Source organism: Myiozetetes cayanensis, unplaced genomic scaffold (assembly GCF_022539395.1).
Source record: "Myiozetetes cayanensis isolate MyiCay16 unplaced genomic scaffold, myiCay2020 scf15, whole genome shotgun sequence".
In the NCBI taxonomy this organism is placed as follows: Eukaryota; Metazoa; Chordata; class Aves; order Passeriformes; family Tyrannidae; genus Myiozetetes; species Myiozetetes cayanensis.
The window spans coordinates 468,886-491,029 of NW_026087159.1; the positions used below are offsets into that span (position 1 = coordinate 468,886).

General features: G+C 43.6%; 1 long non-coding RNA gene across 21 annotated transcripts in view; it reads right to left on the reverse strand.

The window, feature by feature from the left end:
- Positions 1-6,968: 6,968 nt before the first annotated feature.
- Positions 6,969-22,144, reverse strand: part of LOC126637227 (uncharacterized) — an 86,311-nt gene continuing 71,135 nt past the window's right edge. For 12 of the 21 annotated variants that reach the window (XR_007628280.1, XR_007628288.1, XR_007628287.1 and 9 more), the window contains 5 exons: positions 17,780-17,890; positions 16,761-17,044; positions 14,764-15,075; positions 13,261-14,658; positions 6,969-12,257 (listed from right to left, as the gene is read on the reverse strand). This is a non-coding gene — a long non-coding RNA (uncharacterized LOC126637227). Of the gene's footprint in view, positions 12,258-13,255; positions 14,659-14,763; positions 15,076-16,237; positions 16,515-16,760; positions 17,045-17,779; positions 17,891-22,144 lie in introns of all 21 variants that reach the window. The other 9 variants (XR_007628295.1, XR_007628278.1, XR_007628285.1 and 6 more) reach the window with 6 other exon arrangements.

Sequence of the window (22,144 nt, forward strand, 5' to 3'; positions counted from 1 at the left end):
GCTTAAAGAATCATGTAGTGTTGAATAATTTTTATGTCACTATATTTTAAGCATTTGAACTAATATTGATTGGGTTTGATAAGTGTTTATAGCAGTGACAAGGTCATTCCCCTGGTTTAGAAAATGTCAATGCAAAACATTCTCGAATGTGGGTGGCAAAGAACTTTACCAATGAAATCCACCCTCCCTAAGTATGAAATGTCTCAGCCTCAGACACGCTGGGGAACCCCCAAAATGTGCTTTCAAACACAGGCTGCTGGTGGCCAACAACGAGCAAGCAGACCTGGCTTCAGGACATGAAGATAACAGTCTGGGAGGAGGAAAAAGGCCATTTTCCCAGACAGTGAGGCAATTTACAGGCTCAAGGCTTGACCATGTTCTTTCTGGGATACTCATTGTCCTTGTTCTCTCCAAAAAAGAGCAGCAACACTGATCCTTAAGGTCTCCAAGTATGAATCATTGCAGATCTTAGGTTTAACTAAACTGCAAGTGCCACCACCACCACCACCATATTCCTGGAGAAAAACTTACCCAAACCAATCCTTCCTGTCCTTTAAAGGGCCTCAGGACTGGCTAATCCCACACAAACAGGAAAATGTTTTCATGGCTCATCTGTCCCAACTTCCTAGTGCAGTGGCCAAGGCTATCCCTCCTACATCCACAGTGTTTTATCCTAAATATTTATAAGTGTCATGCCTATGGTTTTGCCTGGAAGGCCTCTGTGAGCCGGTCCTGTAGCCTAGAACCAATTATCTTGGATGTTGTTCCTCACCAACACACTCAGCCAAGCTAAACTAGGAGAGTTGGTTATTCCCACTGTTCTTCCAATTCTCTTACAATTAATAGTAAAATAAATCAGAGTGAGACGAGCAAAACAATGGGAGGCTCCCAGCTCAGTGCAGGGGCTTGGGGAGAAGCACATCCTCTCCCACACCTGGGGAGCCAAAGCATCAAGTACAAGCAGCTTTTCTTTTCCTGGTGCTTTACTTGATGTTTTCTCAGACCAGCTGCAATCCCTCCCTCACTGAAGGGGAGGTCACTTCAGCACTGTTTCTCCAAGAGAGGCTGGGATATAAAAATGGGTGTTAAAAGTTCAAAACTCCTCACCCACCGCATCTCCAGCATTTTGTTGTCGTCATCGTGAGAGGGGCAGGGTTTGGGATTTAAGAACTGCAGCTATATTTGCTTGATCCGAGTGATTTTGTTCTCCTGTGATGATTTCATAGCCAAAAGCTCAAGCCAGCATTCCAGATTTTCCACCCTTTGCTGTGCATGTGTCTATGTACCCGCACACTTCTATATAAAATAGAAAACATTCCACACTAAGTTTTCCCTTCTGAGAGGATTTTCAGCAGCCTTCCAGAGTAACAGCATATGCAATATGTGTGTCACTCAAACATTTCCTTTCACTGCAAAGTTTGTGTCAAAATCTGTTCTGGAACAACTCCACAACGTGCACTTCATATAACCCCGAATTACAGGTTAGGCTGCATTTTAAGTATGAAATATTAAGTGAGATCATAATATCTAAATCACTCCACTGTCACTGCACCACTAACCCAGGTTGGCAGAGCTCAAGCTCGATGATGTCACCATTTCTACCTTGCTGCAGTTGCCAGCAGAGCCCAGTTTGCATAAATTAGCTTTGATCGATGCAAAGTGTTAACATTTTTTATTTTTACCTTGGAGCGCACTTGGAATTATCGGTTCCTTTTCAGTGGTTTAAAAATGCACACGGGCAAGTTTAGTGGCAGGTTAAAATATATCTGCAGTGACAACCACGGGAGAATGGTCAGTGTGCTGGAAACTGGAGGCACTGGGACAACAGACACCCCTGGCCATCAGCAACACCTTGAGAGTGTCCAAAAAGTTCCATCCAATTTGCAGGTTGGAAAGACTTTCAAAGCCAGACCTGAATAACAAGGACAGCTGTAGGATGGATTTCACCATCCCTCCACACATTAAAACCCATCCCTCTTTGCATCAGCTCCCACTGAAATAAATAACTCAAGAACCACACAACATAAATAACAGCAGAATGGTTTGGGGGAAAAAACCATCTCTCCATCTTCTAAAAATAGCTTCCTTTTGGCTACACTGCTCCTTCATGTCTTTCCTTGAGAAAGCAGGGATGAACAGAATACTGATTGGGATTCACTGGCAGGGGCTGCCTCGGGAGCATCGTTAAGAGGCACCATTTCTCCCACAGCCTCCCAGTTTTCAGAGGGAGAGGGTATTTTCCATCTCCTTTTTCTTAAGGTTGGAGCTGTGACTACAAATTTCCTGCTCCTCTTCATCCATTTGGCTCCCAAAGCTTTCTCTACCCAAGATGTGTCTCTGCTCACTGCCTCTTGGGTTGGGAGGTTGGACAAGCTTCTGAGTTCCCATGGAAAACCCAGCACAGCCCCAGCACCCACTCTGGTCTTGCAGGGAACTTCCAACAGGACCTACAGTCACATGTGGAATGGAAGCTGCATCTAAAGGGTCTTCCACAGCCCTTCACTGGGTCATCTCTTATCTCTGTCTCACCAGTTCTTACATTTATAAGTGCAATGGTTAAATCCTGACCAGAGTTAAGCTGAGGAACACCCAAGCCTTCCTCCCTTCCATTTCCAAATCTTCATGGATCAAGTCAAACTTTCCTCACATCCTCAAGGCTGAAGTCAGGTATGGTCACACTGAGTTCACACAAATCACAGAATCAGGGAATGGTTTGAGCTGAGCAGGAACACTTCCCACTATCCCAGGCTGCTCCAAGCCCTGTCCAACCTGACCTTGGACACTCCCAGGGATGGGGCAGCCACAGTTTCTCTGGGCAACCTGTGCCAGAGCCTCACCACCCTCAAAATAAGCTCTATTCCACTGCTCCAACAGCTTCCCATGGTTTACCCCAAAGAAAAAGAGATTAGAAAAGAATTTTTCATTTTTCTCTTTTTTAATATGTACTTGATTTCAAAGGCATTTGAAGGAGACAAGACCACCCTCTCCCTCCATGGGCTGAAGCCATGCAGAGCTGTGATGCTGCTGGGACGTCACCCAGGTTTGCTTTTCAATCCAACCCCATGAGCTCCTCTGCAGGAAGACCTTGGGCAACCAAAATGCCTTATTGTCCCACACTGCCATGCTTTTTAAATTCCCTAAAACACACTGAAACGGAGGGGAAAATATCTGTGCTGCTGGAGCTGTGCAGGCTGAAGGCAGTGACAGGAGTCAAACACTGCACTGAGCACACACTTACAGCCAAATAAATGGAGAAAAGGTCAAATCAAAGACTATCCCCATTCGAGGTTTATTTCAGGACCCCTTCTAACACTACTAGGGGAGCCACAACCCTTTCAGAAACAAGCTGTTCCTGCTATTGCTGGCTTTGGACAAAAAGCACACTGCTGCTAACCTCTTACATAAAGTGAGCACACAAACAGCTGAAACACTGACCCCACATGGCCTTTTCCCTGGGATTTGTGGGTTTGCACAAAGAAGCCAACATTTTACATGCAGCCCTCGATGGAGCCTGGAATTGTGCAGAAACACTGCTTGGAGTGCACACTCTTAACCCAGTTGTTTGTGTACGATGTTCCTCCTCTCTGATGCCAAACACTGGGGGTCTCTGGGTTATTTTCTATTTTTATTTGGGTTTTTTTTTAAAGCTGCTTGGTCATGCACAACTTTGAATCCCTGTGTACACCTTCACTGCCACTAATATTGCCATATAATGCAAGCCTGCAGTCAGGGATGATTCTCTTTGTTAGGGTCTATCCTTTCTTTCTCAGCTGAGCACTCAGAGCTCACTAGATACGAGCTCCAAAACTATTAAACACTTCTTGGCTGTGATTTCTTTGTGCAGGCAGAGATATATATCAGGTTTATTTTATGAGTGGGAGATATTTAGCAAGAGCAGTTGACTCAGTCTGCGCTTTGAGTAAACAATTCTCTTCATCCTTACTTGCAAATTGATTGATTTAAGACTTTTGTCAATTGGCAACAGAAATAAAACATCCATAAGGAAGTGCCACTTGCTTTTGAATGGAGAAAAACCTCAGGCACGAGGTGAAGCAGCACTTTTCCATTCAGGCAGAGGCTGCACTGACTTACACTGGGATTTGTTGGGCAGGGTATCCAGCTCTGCCTCCACGAGATCCATGAAAACCACTCAAACACCACAGGAAAAGCTGGAGCAGAATATTCAAGGCCCACCCACCCCCTGCTACCAACACATGGATGTTTAAATCCCCCCCCCAGGAACCGAGTCTTGCACCTCTGAGGATGAGAAAGTGCAAGTGATCCGACAGCCCCGGCGGTGTCTGTGCACAGGGCAAGGACGAACCACTACAATACCCGAATTCAACAGCAACAAAACAGCATTGAGGCACCACAGCCAGCACAAAAATCCCCATTGTACAGTGGGGTTCCAGCCATTCCAGCCCTGAGCTGCTACAAACTCCAGCCTATCCCACTCCCTACTCCTCAGCTGGGCTAAATCCAACCTTCGCGTCCCTGTTTTAATTCAAAGACATATTAATTGTTGTGAAGGCACAAAGTATTACCTGGAATAACACTTGAAATGCAAATTAAGGGCTGTGTAAAATTATTGCAGCACAAGAGGACCGTGGTTTATTAGCAGCAGATTTGCAAGGTTAATTTTCAATTATGTATTTCTTATTAGTTTTCTAGCTGTCTTGCTATTATTAAATTTAAAGAGGAAGATACTTCCAGTGTGTCCAGCTTCTGTGGCATTATTACTGATAATTATTCCTATTTTCCAATTTGTGTTACTCTCATGTCTTGCAAAATTTGTAATTAATGAGCAAATAATTACAGCAGCACTTACTAGAGCTGCTTTGGTTAAAGCTGTGTCAGCTTTTGTATTAGGATCCCCATTTTTCAAGGGTTTATAACTCAAGCATAAAAATTCACTCTGGGCAGAGCCTTGTCATAAGAGCTGTCTGCTGAGCATGATTTTTTGGTTTTAAGTGTTTCTAAGCAGCATTATCTCTTCTTATTTTCCTTTTTTTTTTTTTTTTTTTTTAAGTTATGGACATTTAAAAATATCTTAAAGCTTCCAGGGGCATTGAGTTTACAGCGCTCTGTGTTCCAGCATCTCCAAAATCAAGACATTTTATTTTAAGGTGAAGGCATTCACCTTTACAAATATGAAGCGAGATGCCTCGGCATCTCCACAGAGCAGAACAGGGTTTTTTAATGCCTGGTGGTCATTAGCTTTACAAAAATAGCACAGAAGAGAGCTTGACATTCAGGGATGTTTGTGCTGCTCCCACCCAGCTGAGCATTCATGCCCAGCCCCAATTAAGGCACACGAGTGGTCCTCAGGAGTCAACAGGCCCGGCCAGGCTCTCTGGGATGCACAAACATTCCCTGCCCCGATTCAGCACAACAAAGACTTGCTTTTGACTCCAGTTTGAGGCTGTCCCTGCTCACTGCAAGCTGCTGTCCACGCTCTGGGGAAAGCTGAGTATCACAGGGGATCAGTTCTCCAGGCTGAGGACCTGGAGGGCTTAAACAGCTCAGCACCTTCTCAAGGAGGGGCTCAGCATCACACGTGGTCTTGTCTGGTGCCAGCATAAAATTTAGCACAAAACTGGTGCTTCTTTTGTTGTCTGGAAGAGGAAACCCAAAGGGGAAAAGCAGCAGATCCCAAATCACCGGGTGATTGTGGCTGGTGCCACGAAATAACACTGGAGTGATGGTTCTAGAACAAACATTCTGCAAAATTTAGGCTCTACTGCAGAGCTCAGCACAGCTGACTCCTCTAAACATCCAGAAAACACCGGACACATCCCATCATCACTGCATTCCTTCTCCTCAAAAAGCCTTGGAGCAGCCACACAGCCTCTGTTAGAATCCTAAAGGTTACAAGAGACCTCCAAGACCATCAGGTCACTCTTGGAACTGTTTGACCTTAACACTGAGCTTAATTAAAGCAAGACCACTGTAACTCAGCAAACAGGGAACAGCAACAAGTCAGCAGGGCTGTGCGTATCAGCTTTTCTCAGCTTAACTTTGAAGTGTAGGGTGGATTAAGACACTTCCAGCAGCAAACCAACAGCAAAAATTCCCACCAAAACCCCACTTTTACTGGGAAACACAGTCAGAGATGAGATAAAACCAGAGAATGATGAAGCCTACCTGTATCAGCCACAGCCAGTCACAGAAAGCAAGGCTGATCCTCTTCAAAATTCAGGCAACTTGTTCCTTAAGGCTCCTCATGAGGAAGGGAGCTTGCTGCCTCCCTGCACCTTTTATTTACCTTGCCTTGACTACCATCACCTGAGGTTTTTCACACCCTCATTTGGTCTAATTATCTCCACCTGTTTGAGTTCATTGCTAATGAGTGGAACCCATTTTTAAATCTATTTTCAGCCCCGAGCCAAGGCACCAGCACCTTTTACCACAGGTGCTGAGGGGACAACAGTGTCCCTTCTTCTGGTGCCACTCTTGTAGCCAAGCCATATTTTGTAAACCCAAACATCATCAGCAAACCCACCAAACATTTGCAAACCTCACTTCTGTGTTCCAAGAAGGCTGATATCTTTATTTTTGCACACATGCAGAGCCTGGTCCAACCATGGCTGATGTTGCATAAACAATATAATAAATATAATAAACCCCTACCATAGAAACCAACTGCTTTTCCTCATTTTAGGGGCCTGTTTATCCTTCAGGTGAAATATTTTCTCTTATGTGAGTTCCCCCAGTTAAGATTAGTTGGCAAAATGGGCTCGGAGGAACCTACATGTGCTGATATTCCCTGGTTTCTGATGGCTTCCCAGTTTGGCTGTAACCATGGTGCTGCTGGATTTCTCATGGCTGCATGGCACAATGTGTATCTCATTATTCCTGGCAGCTTTGGGTAGCTTTTATGTAGCTGTAAAAATAATTTACATTTCTCGAGCATCTGAAATAAAGATAAAATAGAACTATGACACCGAGAGCTGGAGGTTTGATGCAAATTTATTTATAAATATAAATCACATTTAGAATGCAAAATTACACAAATGTCTTCTACAAATTGCCCATATCATAAAGAAATGATATCTTTCCTTTTTTAAGGATTGTGCCTTAACATATTATCTATATATTAGTGCTGTGAATGGAAACTCAGGAGAAAATCCAGAGTGAAATCCTGGGCTGCTGATGAGATCAGTTACATGACAAGGAATTTTTTCCTTCCTGTATCACTGACTTGAAATTGCTCCACCTCACCTCCACCAGCTGCTCCCAGCCCGGGATGAAAATCCCGCCCCTCTGAAGTCACTTGGCTGCCAAGGGATGTCCAGGAATCACAGTGACATCACAAATCCATCTCACAGTGCTCCTGTGCCCACATCACACACCCCCCAAAAACCTAGGCTAGAAGTTCTGTTATTCAAGTATTCCAGAATAAAAATCCCTGGGAAAGCCCAACTACTTGTATCTAATTCTTATAATCCCAAACATCATAATTCCAGGGGTTTCACTGGTTTTTTGGGATTCAGAATGGTATAAAGTGTATTTTTGTGAGGTACAGGTGATGGGGCTTTCCTGGCTATAGAGCTCCTCTGAGACAATAAAATAACTTATAGTAGTCCTTTGGATTTCAAAACAAGCACAGATTTTAAATACAAATAAGTCTTCATCAAATCACTTTTACAAATTTTGATAATTTCTCTCTGCTCTAATCTCAGGTTTTTCCTTTCAGTCACTTCTGGGGCTTGGCTATTTTAACATTGGCTCCTCCAACACAAGATCTCTGCTCTAGGAAAAAACTGAGTGGTTGTTTTCTGGACATTCCAATAAATAATCCATATGAGGTCTCAGTTTTGATGAACAATTTTAGCATAACGTTTCTTCTACTTGATGGGAGTGACGTCCAAACCATCTCAGAAGTCTCCAAGCTGCCAATCCTTCTGCCACGTGGAATTCTCCACTGAACAATCCTATTCCCATTGCACTTTATCCCCTCAAAAAGGGGGAGAACTGTTTCCTAAGGGAAAAAATAAGGTGGAAAAATATTACCTGCCAAAACCCTCCTCTTTTTTCAATTCTCCTTCCACATTGAGGTTAAATGCAACTCTGAAATCAAAAGGAACACAGAAAATGACTTTTCCTTCAGTCAGAACAGTTCCACAGGGTATTTGTTCCCCTGAGCCTCTGTAATTCACACCATTAAATCACAGAATCATTAAGTTGGGAAAGACCTCCAAGATCATCAAATCCAGCCTTCAGCTGAATGTCCACTAAACCCTGTCCCCAACATTTCTGAGCCTCTGCTCTTTATTTTACCTGTAAAAGCATCCAGCTGCATTTTGCTATGTCATTTTTGTTATAATTCCACCTTCTGAGAAACTGCAGAGGGAAGAAACTCTAGGATTACAATTAAAGAATTCATAAAATGATCCTCTGGAATTTACCAGCTTAGAAACTTTCTGTCAGTGTTTTTAACCATCCCACAAAATTCCTTAAAAACCCCATAATTTTTGGTTCAGTGTCATGAGCAACCTATAACTCAAGCAAAGTAGATATTCTGGTGGGTGAACACCGAGAACATGTTTCTATTTTTATACATTTAGTTTATCAGAAGGACAGGACATTTTTCTAGCCAAGTGTTTATTCATCAACATACTCAGAAGGTGCCACGGTGTTGTGGGCAGAAAAAAGTCGTATTCCCTGAAATCCCATTAATCTGGGCATTTGGAGGGCACAAACATCTACTCCAAAGAGCAGGAGAGTGATGGCTGTGGATGCTCAGCTTTGCATCCTGGCTGGGACTGGACCAACCTCATCTGTCAGGGCATTGGAAGGATGGAGAAATCAAAAAGAAAAAGGAAAAAAAGAAGGTGAACAAATGACAAAAGTCCTAATTAAGGAGAGCCAAGTTAACTGGAGACTGGTTTAACGAATGTAGAGTAGTTCTACACCTCAGGAGGGAATTGTGCTGCTACAACCTCAGGCAGGGCCTGAGCATTTCAGTGCTCCAGTCCCACGGCAGACAATTGGATTTAAGCTCCTGTTTAAGGACAAGGCTGAGCTGGGATGGTTTGCGAGATCTCTATAAAAGCACAACCTTCCATTCTCCCAAACCATATGGGTTTGACTTCCCATATGGAGTGACAAAATAAAAATATAGTCTAAAAATAGCTCTCAAAAAAAGTGCACTGGCTGAAGGCTGTTTCCTGTGCCACAATTTGATTAGCCTCGTGTTTTATTTCTTCGGCAGCGATTTCAATTTATCTCTGATTTGGAGCATGAAAAGCTGCTTTTATAGTTGCAAGCAGAGGAGAAAAAGGCATCCGGGAAGCAAATATAGAGAGCTCTTCTGGCTTTACAGGAGCTGCAGGAACAAGCAGAATGATTTTAGAGCAGCAGCAAACAAAGTGGTGCCGGGAGATGATCTATCCTTGCAATCTGTATTTAAGTTCGCTGTCAGCCCCTGCGAGAGCGCAGAGCATTAAAAATTCCGTGCAGCTCCACAAAGTAACCTAAAGGAGCCAAAAATTGTCAGAGCAGAAATCCCCTGTGCAGAGGGATCTGTGCCAGCACGGCTCCCACCCTGCCCGGCGCCGCGGCCGAGCGGCTCCCTGACAGCTCCTTCTGGCCACCAAAGAGGAGCTGGAGGAGCCGCTCCTGCGGCGTTGATGGATGGTACGGAACACAAACATTCCCATTTGGGCTCTGCTGGAAGGTGCCTTCGTGAAAATCATGGATTTGTTTAGGGTTTTTTTTTTTAAGGGGGGAAAAAAATAACTCCCAGCCGCGCCTCAAACCCCGCGTTCGGTGTCGGGCTCCTCACGACAAGGAGGACTTTGAGGGGTTGGAGGATGCCCAAGGAAGGGAATGGAGCTGGGGAAGGGGCTGGAGCAGCAGGAGCAGCTGAGGGGGCTCAGCCTGGCTCAGGGAGGCCCTTCTCACTCTCTGCAACCCCCTGACAGGAGGGTGTTTTCAGCTGGGGGTTGGTCTCTTCTCCCAGATAACAAGTGACAGGATGAGATGAAATGGCCTCAAGTTGACCAAGGGAGGTTCAGATTGTATATTAGGAAAATTTCATCACAGAAGGGGTTGTCGAGGCCTGGCACAGGCTGCCCAGAGCAGAAGTGAAATCACCATCCCTGGAAGTGTTCAAAAACTGTAATTCCCAGGAATTACTGTTCCCCTCCCACTGCTGGCATTGGACAACAGCTGGGGAACTGCACCATGGCATGAACACATCAGCATTCCTCAACAGCAGCTGCACCTGGACTAGACATCCCATGCAGGTCTTGTGTGCTTGGTTTGAGACTGACACAAGGCAGCTCAACGAGGATCCTTCCTTTGGGATCTGCTCTGAACTCCTGTGGCTCCAGAAGTCACCACAGATTCCTGGGCTTTTTGGTCCCTGCTTTGTGTTGCTGCCTGAGGCTGGAGACCAGGATTTAACCCCCACCCCTGCTCCAGTGGCCACATGAGCACAGGCAGCTGTCCTTTATTTCTCTGGTCTTGCAGCTCTGCCCAAACCTCACCCACCTGTGACACCTGAGACCCCACAGGGGGTAACTGTCCATTACAGAGAGATATTTCTCATCATTTTTGTCTTTGGCCAAAATGAGTAAAGAAACAGATAGATGGCAGATAGACAGTGGAAAAAATTCATGTTCAATTTGCCAGGACGAGGGAGAAAGTCACGTCTTGCTTCTCCAGCGTTTCAGTTTTCCCACACCATGAGTCTGCCTGGCTTTATGCAAATAAGTGTGGGTTTCCTGCAGGCTCTGACATGACTTTAATAGCACAAACGCTGGGACAGTTTGTGTCCTCTTTCTGCATTAATATTTGTTGCTGTGGATGCAAAACTAAGAAATAATGGTGTTTACAAGCAAACAGTGCCCCTCTGCTTGGCACCAGAGGGGACAGCGAGCACTGGTGGTGTAAGGAAGAACAAGTCCTGGCTCTGGTTCAGCCCAGAAGGAATGAGCAACCAGCAAAGGGCTAATCCATCCCTTGGGCAGGAATCTGGAGTGAGAAAAAACAGCCAGACCAATGGACAGGACCCTGCTCTGGGCACTGGTCAGGGTTTGGACGCACATCTCCACAGCCCAGACTCTGTCAGACTGGGGGAGAAAGTTCTTCTATTTGATAATTCTCTCTCTTTCACCATTTCCTAAAGCTCTAGGAATGACTTTTCCAATTCGAGCAAAAGCTCTACATTTCCCCTCAAAAGTGATTTTTACAAGATCTAACAAATATTAAAATCCTAAGAGGGAAAATAAAAGATATCTAGAGTGGGAAGGGGCTGAGCTGCAAAAGCTTTGGAAGAGAAAAGATTAGAAACCAACAAACCAGCTTTTCTCTAAAGAATTTAGAGAGAGGGGAAAAAAAAAAGAAAACACTTTGGAAACAATTATTTACAAAGTTCAAAATATTTGGTACCCCTTGCCTTGGTAAGATAAGGGGCAACAAATAACATCCACAGTCATGAGGAGTTGGCCCAATCACTTCTGTCAGCAAATCTAATTTTACAAAACATATTTCTGCTCGGAAGAACACTTTCCTTACTTCAAATTCCTTTTTACATTGCTAATAAGTCTCTTAGCAGTAGATTAGAAGAGGCTCTTCAGCCAGGAACAGGCGGATGGCCCTGAGCGCAGCCAGAGGTCTCTTCTCCGGAAAAACATGATTGAAGCCGAGGAGAATTTCGCCTGAGGAGGTTCCCTGCAGGTGTTTGGTCCCGTGTCTGTAACCTGTGTTGTTACAGAAACTGTTAATGATTAGGATTATTGCACTTACAGCCTCCAGAAACGTGACCTAGCACTGTTCTGACTCTTCTCCCTCCCCTGACACGTGGAAATCAAGAGGGGGGTTTTAGGGTTCCGTGCCCAGAGTGCAGAGCAGATCCCACTGCCTGACAACCTGTGCCAGGCTCACAAACCTTCCAAATGTGTCCAGAATGATCCCAAACCTGCGGGAAACATCCCAAACCTGCCCCCTGCTGAGCCAGGTAAACCCTTCAAGGCAATGTAAGTTCAGAAGGATTTAATTTCAGTTAAAAAAAAAAAAAAAAAAAAGGATGGAAGAGAGATGAAGATGATCAAGGCCAGCCCCCTCCGGGTGGCACCGATGGGTCCCACTTTCCCCAGCTCCAGGTGTGGCATTTTTTCCTGAGGAGATGCTGAAGAGCCCGTGGCTGTGCTCTCTGCAGGGGAACAGCAGGAGCTGCACTGAGGCAGGAAGATGAGCAGTAGATACAGGAGACAGAGAATTAAAACTTCTTGACACATCACAGGAACAATCTGGGGAAAAAAAAAAAAAAAAAAAAAAGTAGTCTCTTTGTGGATAAATACGATTTTATCAACTCTGCTGAAGGAAGCCAGAAGCCTCAGGCTGCCCTTGGCACCTCACCTGCACCTGGAAAATAAATACAGGGTCTTAATTCCCCCAAAGAAATGCTCACTTATGCAAAGAAAATAATGGAGAAAAGGATCAGCTTCCAGCTTTTCTGGACAACTCTGATTTGTGCCTGGGCACCTCACTGAAGAACAGAGATTGGAGATGCCCTTGGCCATCCCAGACGTTATAAAAAAAGCATCTGAATCTAACTCCTGTGCACAGAAAATGGGCTAAATTCATTAAATCAAATTACTCCGTTTTAGTTCCTCTCTTTCCTCGATTTTTTTTGTTTCAAAGGCTTTGTGGCAGTTAATGTCAAAGAGCTAAGTAAATATTTTCTTGTGCTGTGTGGCAGATGATGTCAGGCAGCGATGGGAGTGAAATACTGACTTTGTACAACTGTTTGTACCTCTGATAGGATTGACTCATATTGGGAGATTATAGAAACTGCACTCTGTGATTATGTACCCCCCTAGAGGCCCCATGGAGGTGAGATTATGCAACTCACACTGTTATTTTACCAGGGGAAAAAAAAAATGGACTAAGTAAATAAAAAAGCTGCAGGATGTGACTTCATCGTGCACTGTTGACACCTGCTCGTATGATTTAAAGGGTGTTACTAAGAATATCAGAGCTGCTAATGTAAATGATGAAGAAATCAGAGGTCAATCATATAATAATAAATATTAACATAGGTTTCCCAAGGCCAGAAGTGCCTGAAATGGTAATTGGGATTATGATTTTGCTCTTGAGTTATGTGCTACTGAAAATACTTCGGTCGCTGCTGCTTTCCTGGAACTGCTCCATTAAAGCCAAACACAGACACTCTCCAATCCTTCTTAATCCAAGAAATAACGCCAGCTTTTCCTAAGGATGCTTTTTCTTTCGTGTGGGCACCCACCTCACCTTGTGCATGAAGTTGTTGTGTTAGAGGGAGGTGCTGGGCTGCAGGGACGTGGTTCCTACAGCTCCAGGTGCTGCTCTGAGGCTGCAGCCCCTCAGCTCTGTCCTCCGTGTTGGATATCCCAGGGTAAGGTAGAAAAACAGGAAAAATTCCTGTTTAACTGCACTGCAGGCACAAAGGAAGCATCTCGACCCTCCTCAAGCACAAGCCACTTCCCTATGGGACACCAGAATAAAGTGCTCTCAAAATGCATTAATGCAATAGGCAACAGATTAAATTTGATGAAGGGCTGGTCCAAACAATGTGGTTTCAATTGACAAAATACCTGCAGCTCACAGTACTATTTACAGCACCACTGAATTACCTTGGACACACAGAAGACACCAAAAAAATGCGGCTACAGCTTTAGAATAATTCATTTAGGAGTTATCTGGCAACACCTTGTGCAGCAAAAGATCAGCCCAGCAGCCAGGCTGGTGCTGAGGGGAAAATTCCAGAGGGTGAGGGGCTGGCAGTGCCTTTAAAGTCATTCTTCACCTGCTTCCCCACCTCCTCCATCCCTCCCTGCAATGAATTCATCCCAGAGGGGTCTCAAAGTCAGAAGCTGCTGCATGAAAGTACTTTCAGTAATGGGAGTTGCTGGGTGCTGACTGTGGTACCTGGGGATTCCTGGCAGCCGCTGAGCACAGCTTGGCAAGTGCTGCTAAATCAGATTTTTACAGGGGAAAAAAAATAAACCCTGTCTAATCCTGTAATGCTGCCTGAATATTGTTGGGCTGTTTGCCTTTAATGCCTCTAACTCCTTGCTGATGGGCAGCTCACAGGAGTCATGTTTGAGCTGGTGTCTGATGCTGGAGCGCTCCGTGCAGAGAAATCCGGATCCGCCACGAGGTGTTCCAGCACGGTTACACAAAAGTCTAAAATTAGGTCATAAATTATATAATCCTGCAAGGAAACAACGAATTTAATGACTATGCCAAACCAGAGATAAAAGCTGAGGAAGGAAATAGCATCTTGCTCATTAAATATTAAGGATCAGATCCTTCAAACATTTTTCCAGTGATGAACTCTGTGGGAGTTTGGCATCTGTATTTGTGTGTGTTCTATAGAATGTGCTTATACATCATATACAAGAGCTGGATGTGATTTATGGAGCACACACACATAGTAAGTATATTTATAATGCATAAATACACTCCATCAAGAGCAGAGAAGGTGATTAGTGAGAGTTTCCTAAGAGGTTTAATCAGATATTTTGATGGCTTGTTTCCAGTGTTCCTCCAAAAGCATTTTTCATCACAGGGCACTGGGAAGGAGCAGGTAGAGGCACCTCCCTTCACACTTACAGCAGCAGCAGCAATCACAGATCAGCTCTGCATCCTCGGTGGCATTGAAAAACCCTGGAAAATAAGAGAGATGACCAAGATATAACAATGGATTTGAAAATTCCCTGCAACCTCTGAATCCCTCCCCTAACGCTGCTGTGCCCCAGCCTTTCTTCGAACCTTTCACGAGGCAGATCTGGTTTGATCTGTTTGAAATAACACAGGGCCAGGGTCTTGTGCATATTCCCTGAAAAGTTTGAGGTGATTCCCTGGGACTGATGGCTGTGCTGATGTCCTGAGTATGTTAATGAGAGGGAATTGGGAATCTCTGATGGAAAAAGGCAGATAGTGCTCCAGTCCTTGCTGTCGTGAAAGCCTCTCTGATAACCATGTCCTTTTCTTCAAAGATTGGAGTCATCTGTGGATTGACTATATAATCCTTGTGCTGAAGCCTGGGAAAACTGCTGTTGATGCCCTTGGCAAGTTCTTAGCCTAAAAAAGCATGAAAAAGAGGACCAAGTAATTTCAATTCCATAAAATACATTAAATGCAGCACACAGGTATGTAAATGGGAAACTCCATAACTGTAATTTGCCCATTTAGAGCCTGATCTAAAGGCTATAAAAGTTAATTTGAAATCTTTTCATTGATTTTAATGGCCTTTAGATCAGGCCCATATTATTCACTGCATATCATGTTTGTTTCAGTGCAATAGTGTATTTATGTAAAATGTGAATTATGTGGATTATAACACAGAGCTCCTGCTTATTGTGCAAGGGCAAAGCTTCTGAAATTATTGGCTTTAACAACACACATAAAATATATATTTTAAAAAAATCAAAATAAAGTCCCAAATAACGATTAGACTTTTAAAAAGCGAGATTAAAAAAAATGAGGAGGCCTTCTTTTCGTTATATACTAATACAACCTAAATGTATTTTAAGCATCATGAAATCCAAATGGAATTTCTCACAATTCTTCATTTCCGACTGCAGTGGTGCAACAGAAAAAATTACATGTAAATGATTCAAAACCTCTTGAAGAAAGAGCTTTTTTTTTTTTTTTTTTTTTCCTAATTTGGGGAGAAAAAAAAAAAAAAAAAAAAAGGTTTCAACCCAAGCTCAGCAAGGGATAACAGCATTACAGTCTGTGCACAGAGAATTTAGCCCCTCATAATTCTAAATCCTTCTCAAACGCTTTATTGCTATAAGGTGGCTCATACCAGTCTCTACACAACAGGACTCCCATAGCATTAACCATGAGAGATAGGCTTCCAGAAAGAAACTATAGCAAAGTAATTGTAAATCTCTAATGATGCATAAAAGCAAGCTGAATTGGTCCTGAATTCTCAGCATAAAAGAAATGAACCATCAGAAGAACCAATTCTGGTGGCAGTATAACACAGCCCAGTGTGGGAACTGTTTATGGGGTTTGCTGCAGTGGAAATATTCCTGCTAATATGCAAGTGATAGGAATTCATTAAAAATGCCCCAATGCTGCAAGATCTTGTGATGCCACGTGTGACATTCAAAACAACTCGTTAGCCAAAAAGAAAACCTCCTCTGTACCAGAATAGTTCCCTGTCTGTCTGTCACAGTCACTGCCACATTTCTGTACCATAAATTTGGTGGGTTCTGCCAGGTTTTAAACCCACCCTGCAAGATTTCCAGGTTTTGTGCACTGGGGGGGGGTTCAGCTGCACCAGGCTGGGCTTTGTTGGAACTGTCCCTACCAAGGCATCCCCAGGGACAGCGTGGACAGAGCAGACTGAAGCCTCATCCCCCTCCCCTGCTGTGACACCTGGGATGGGACTTCCAGTGATGGCCTTCAAGGGGACATGACCATAGACAGTCAGGACAGGGCTGTCCCTGCTGCTGTGCCAACAGAAACCCAAAGCCTCCTGTTTCCTTAGACAGTTTAGTCAATTCCTGCTGGATAAGCAACCGATAAAATATTTTAAATTATACCATTTAATTAATTAATTATGCCATCCACAAACTCCACTAACGAACCAGGCTCACTCCAGAGCCCTCAATGCACAAACCTGGATCATCACCCACTAATCCAAGACAACTTGCTTTAGAAGCAGATCAGATGGAGAGTCTGAGAGAGCAGAAACCCCCTTCCCCATGCCCAAACCAGAGGTCCCACACGTGTCCCCACCCACACAGCCTCACCCAGCAGCTCCAGCGGGGCCACAAACACGATTTTTTGAGCTGAGAATCCGGTCGTGCTTCGTGTCTAGGAGATCTCTGGCTCTTTTTTCCACGCTGCCAAGAGGTGTTGCAGGGCATGCTGCTTTTCCAGCACCAGGGCATCTGTCCACTGAGAACTAGATTGACAAGGCTGAAATGGTTGGGTTTGTCTGCTTGATCATTTCACAACTCTTCGAGCCAGACATCTGAGAGCTCGGCTGCATCATTGCACCGTGTCAACACTGGTGGAGGCACAGATTTGAAATCTGCATACGTGGACAAAAAGAGGGTGGATCTGAAATTAATTAACATTTCCAGGCACTACCTAGAGAAATATTTACCCATAATAAGCATGCATCAAGGAATGTCACATTTACTGCACGGTTTTTAGTGAAGCTGCAGTTTTCGAGACTCGTATGTTGGGACTCCAAGGTTTAGCAATAACTTCTCAATTTATAAAAGCATTTTAAAGAACTCTCTTACCAAAAAGAAAAAGAAAATATCACTGATTTAAAGTCAAATTAAAATGAAACGAAATGCAAGTGGCACACTGGGGTTTTCTGTGCTTGCAGTTGGCATCTATCTGCACCACACAGTACATGTGAGTTATAAAACATCCCATAACTATGTATAGGTGCTACAGCCTTATCTATAACCCCCATGGAAATTATGGGAAGAAAAGGTAAACAATTTCACAAGGGATTAAAAAATAATAGTAAAAAATGCATTGGTCTCACTCTGATTTGACTGTGGTTAATGAAACAAGGGGAGAAACAAAGTTTTTTGTTAAGTATCCTCCTCATACATATATATAAAAATAAAGGAATGGGGAAACTGAGGAAAGAGGGATGAAAGAAATTACCTAATTCACACTGCTAAAAACTTCCTTCACACTGGTGAGGTGCTGGCACTGTGACCATCTCTTATTTCCCTGGGATTTAGGGCTCCTACCCTGTGACCAATTCAGAGCTGCTAATTTTGGAAATAAAAGTCCAACCTACTGGACCCATTGTCCCAGGGATCTCACAGCAGGAACCGCTCTCCAAGGTGCTCCATCCGACAATTCTATATTCCAAGGTACCTCCATTTTTCCCAATCAAATCAGAGCAACTCTAATTAAATATAAACAAGAAGCTAAAGTGAGATGAATGGTTTATAGGTGCTTCATCCTTCCCTGCATTGATGAACAGATAAAGAATTCCCCCCTCCACCGACTCAGCTGACAAACCCTGCTGTAATTATTCCTTGTACACGATGATCTGCAAGCACAGTCGCTCTGGCAGGGACGCTCCAGCTCCCTCTACACATATTTTGTGCTGGTTGGCTGCACCCACCAGGTATTTACATTCCACAAATCTTGTCTCCCCATTCAAAGTTTCTCAACACGGTTTTCCTTTGAAATCAAAGCAGCAGTGGTCACCCCTGCGTGGAATGCCATTCTTTGTGAGCCAGGTTTGCAGTGTGGGCAGAGTCCCCGGACTCTGCTAATTCCTGGTGCCCAAAGAACTGCTCTGTGAGTTTTATTTTTCCTTTTGTTTTCCCTGATGTTGTCACTCTGCTCTGTAAGTGAGCAGCAAATACAATTTTCTTTCACACATGGATGAAATTTGGTTAAAACTGTGCCTTTGCCACCTCAAAATCAACGTCAAAGTTGCTGCAGAAGGTGCCTGACCACCTGTAAAGCAGAGCACTACAAGAGGACACTGCAGGGGCTGCACCAGATATTTTCTAGACACCTTGGACCAGATAGAGCCACACAGACATGGGCTCCAACTTCTGGAGGATGCACTGATTGAGCTTATTTTTAAGTTTACTCTTAGAATAATGCAGTTATTAGAGTATGACCCAGCAGCTGGTAAGAGATGCATCTTAGTCTCATCCATTGATTAGTCCACAGTTCAAGTTTTGCAAGGGGCATCCAGCCCTTGAGACGGATATCCCTATGCTGGAAAAACCAGAAATCAATAAATCTACTCAGAAAAACATAATTTCATTTTGCTTCTTAACCACAAATTGAGATACACACATTTCCCCCCCTCCTTGCTCTTCTCTGACTTAAATATATCCCGTGTTATGTAAGTAATTGTTTTGAACCCACTCTAGGACACAGTCAGAGACATGACTCCAATAACACATTATCAGTAAAACAAAGCAAAACAGTTTCATGGCCCTGCTGGGTTTGTATATACACTCTTAAATGAGCAGATTGTCTCGTTATCCACCCTGATCTGGTCATTGGATGCTCAGGCACAGCTGTCACAACAGGTGCCCCAGCGTCTCCCCCTCCACGGCACCGCGTTTGCTCTCCCGAGTTTGTTGTCAGATTCCTCTGGTGGCTTTGCTGTGCCCTGTCCTGCTCTTCCCAGGTTCATAATTGCTTCTGAAATCATCCAGGGCTGGCTGACTCTGCATGTGATAAACCTTCTTCTCAGGCAGCAGTGCTTCCTCCCGGGTTGATGTTCCTCATCCCATCACATGACACCAGTTCATCCATCAGTTTTGGCCGTGGGTTTCTTGCCTGGAACTTTCTCCACCTCGATGCCTCCAGTGACCATTCCTACTGAATGAAATGCCCAACACTGTGTTGCAGGAGATACTTTGGGACCATGCAGGGCTAGAGGCTGATTCCTCCACTAGATCAGATCATCTCCCCCCATGCCAAGCGACAGCAGGAGTCTCCAGTGACTTGAGAATTTCCATGGGCTCTTGTCCAACATTACATTTAACGAGAAAATTCTTCGAAAAATAACTTTTGTGCCCAAAGATATCACCTCCTCACTTTTGTTTCTCTTTAACATCCTTCAGTGGTGGTTTGGGGTTGCCAAAATTGAGTGCAGAACTCTCCCCTCCTGTTCCTCTCCTCTCACTGCAGATTTATACATCCCATTTTCCCACCGAGCTCAGCACTCACTGGGGATATTTTACTGCCCAAAATCCTGTAAGTTCTTCAATTATCAGCTCTGTTCCACTGTGCACTAACCAAGTTTATCTGATACTGCAGCATATCAAACATTTGTAGTTCTGTAACAAAGGTTTTCTTAGCTGGAAGCAAATCCCCTCTGACTTTAAAGTACCTCCAAATAAAGAGACAATTTTATATGATTTTTTCCCCCCATTGTCTTCAAGGAATATATTGTAGGTTGAGGGCAAAATTTATATACTCCAACCTCTTTTATGTTTTGTAGACATCAGAATATAGGGCCTGATTTCCAGAGTGCTATAATCCATCAGTCTCACTGAATTCCAAAAGCTGATGAGGGAGAAACTAGACAAAAAGCCAGCTGGGTAACCTGTATCAATGCCTTGAAGCACTGAAAAGATTGGACCAGTAAAAGCCAAAGATTTCTATAATTTTCCTTCAATAAAATTACAAAGGAGCAAGGAAAACATCAAGCTTTTGATTCACAGAACAAACAGACTCAGTACACTACTAATACCATTTTTTTCTCCCTAAACCCCCACAGTTAGGGGTTAAAACATGTATTTCTATCTTAATTTTCATCCATTTGGGATTGAAGTGTATTTTCTCCCCCTTACTTGAAGCTTCCAGTCCTGCCTTCCCTGTCCTACAACACAGTCCAACACCCCCACAGAAACACCTCCTTGAACTTGAGAACAGATAAAAATCTTCAATGCATTGCCACCATTTTAATGCAATTTATTGCTGAAAACCAAAATCAGAGGCAGTGCCATGTGTTCATCCAGATTTCTATGGGTCACCTACACTTTAAGGAGTTCATCCTCTATGTTGTTACCCTTTACAGTTCTTTGGGTAGGTTAATTATCATGGGGAGCTAAACTGACTTAAATTCTTGCCTGCCTTAAAACTGAATTGATAACTCATCTTTCTCTTCCTTATTCTTCCACTTTTCCCATATTACTTTAAAATAAAGTCGTTTTTGCTGGTTAGTGTGCCCTGACCCCTCCCAGGGTGGGAATTGTCCCAGGCTGGTGTTTGATCACCTGCCAAACCAAAATGGGAGCAGCTCATTTGCTCTGCTGTGGTGCAAATATTCCTGAATTCGGGTACAGAGTGATCTTCAAGAAAACCCAAAACTACAACACATGCAAAGAAACTAAGAGAGGTGAAAAGTGGTTTGGGGAGAACCAACCAGAACAGAAAACCAAGGTGCACAAAACCAGCAATGCAAAGGATGTCAAGGAGAAGAGCTTTGCCACAGCTTTTTTTTTTTTGGTCTTAATTGGTTTTTGGTTTTGGTGGGGTTTTTTTGGTTTTTTTTGGTTTTTTTTTTAGTGGTGGTTGTTTCTTGCGGTTTTATTTTCTTTATCTTTTTCCAATCTCTTTATTTTATGGCTTTACTGAACTTACTTTCTCCAAACTGAAATGGATAAAAGAAATCTCCATTTCTGCCCACCCAGCATTGCTGAAGGGAACGGGACACAATCCCTCCCACAGTTCAAAAAGCAAGAGTTTCAAACCCACTCTCAGTTTCAGCATTTCTAAAGCTATAAAACCTCCACCTTCCATATTATTATTAACCTCTTTTTATTCAATCATCCCAAAAAGGTGGCTGTGTCAGCTGCCCAACCTGAAGTTCAAGACTTTTCTGGGTGAGGAGACATTTTAGAGCATAATAAGTACATAAAATCCTTATCAAAGCTTGGGGGAAGGTTGGAATGACCAGTGGTTATCAGTCAATAATTGTTAGAGCAGCTGATGGACGAGGGGTAACCCTTCCCATGCAATTCTGCTGTGGGAATGAGAAAAGCAGCTGGAAGGAATTCATAACCAGAACCTTGCAGAGCTCAGAGAAATGTGATGTAGAAACAGATTATTATTTCCTGTGGATATTGATGAGAAATGAACTGGATTTGGCGTGTCTGGGAGACATCCCCACACATTTGAAGCCATCCCAGCTCCCTGGGGCTCAAGGTAAAAACCCCTCCTGTAACTGCAGAGAACTTGGGGAAAAGAAAGCACTAAATTATCTGGCTGGCTAGAAATACAGAGGCTGAACATTCCTCTTGCACATTTTTCATTTAATTAGTATTTCCTGCGGGTTTTCAGTGTAATGAGTCATTGATTATTGCGAGGAGTGCTTTGTAGGGTAAATTAATTCATTTAAGAGAAACAGTAAGAAGCGTTAAGTAGCCAGATAAATAAATAAAAGGCAAAGTGTGTGGGTTGCAAGTCAGGCCCAGGGGAGCCCCATTTCTGTAAATCAGCTCCTCAGTGAGCCCACCAATACCTGCCCTCCTCTTTACCTGTACCTACCCTTTCTATAAAATATGAAAAATCCCTGCAGATAAAGCAAATATAACCAAAGCTCAGTTCCTCTGTTGAAAATTACATTCCCTGAGACAAGGTGATAGTTGATTACATGAGAAAATATATGCAAAAAAAT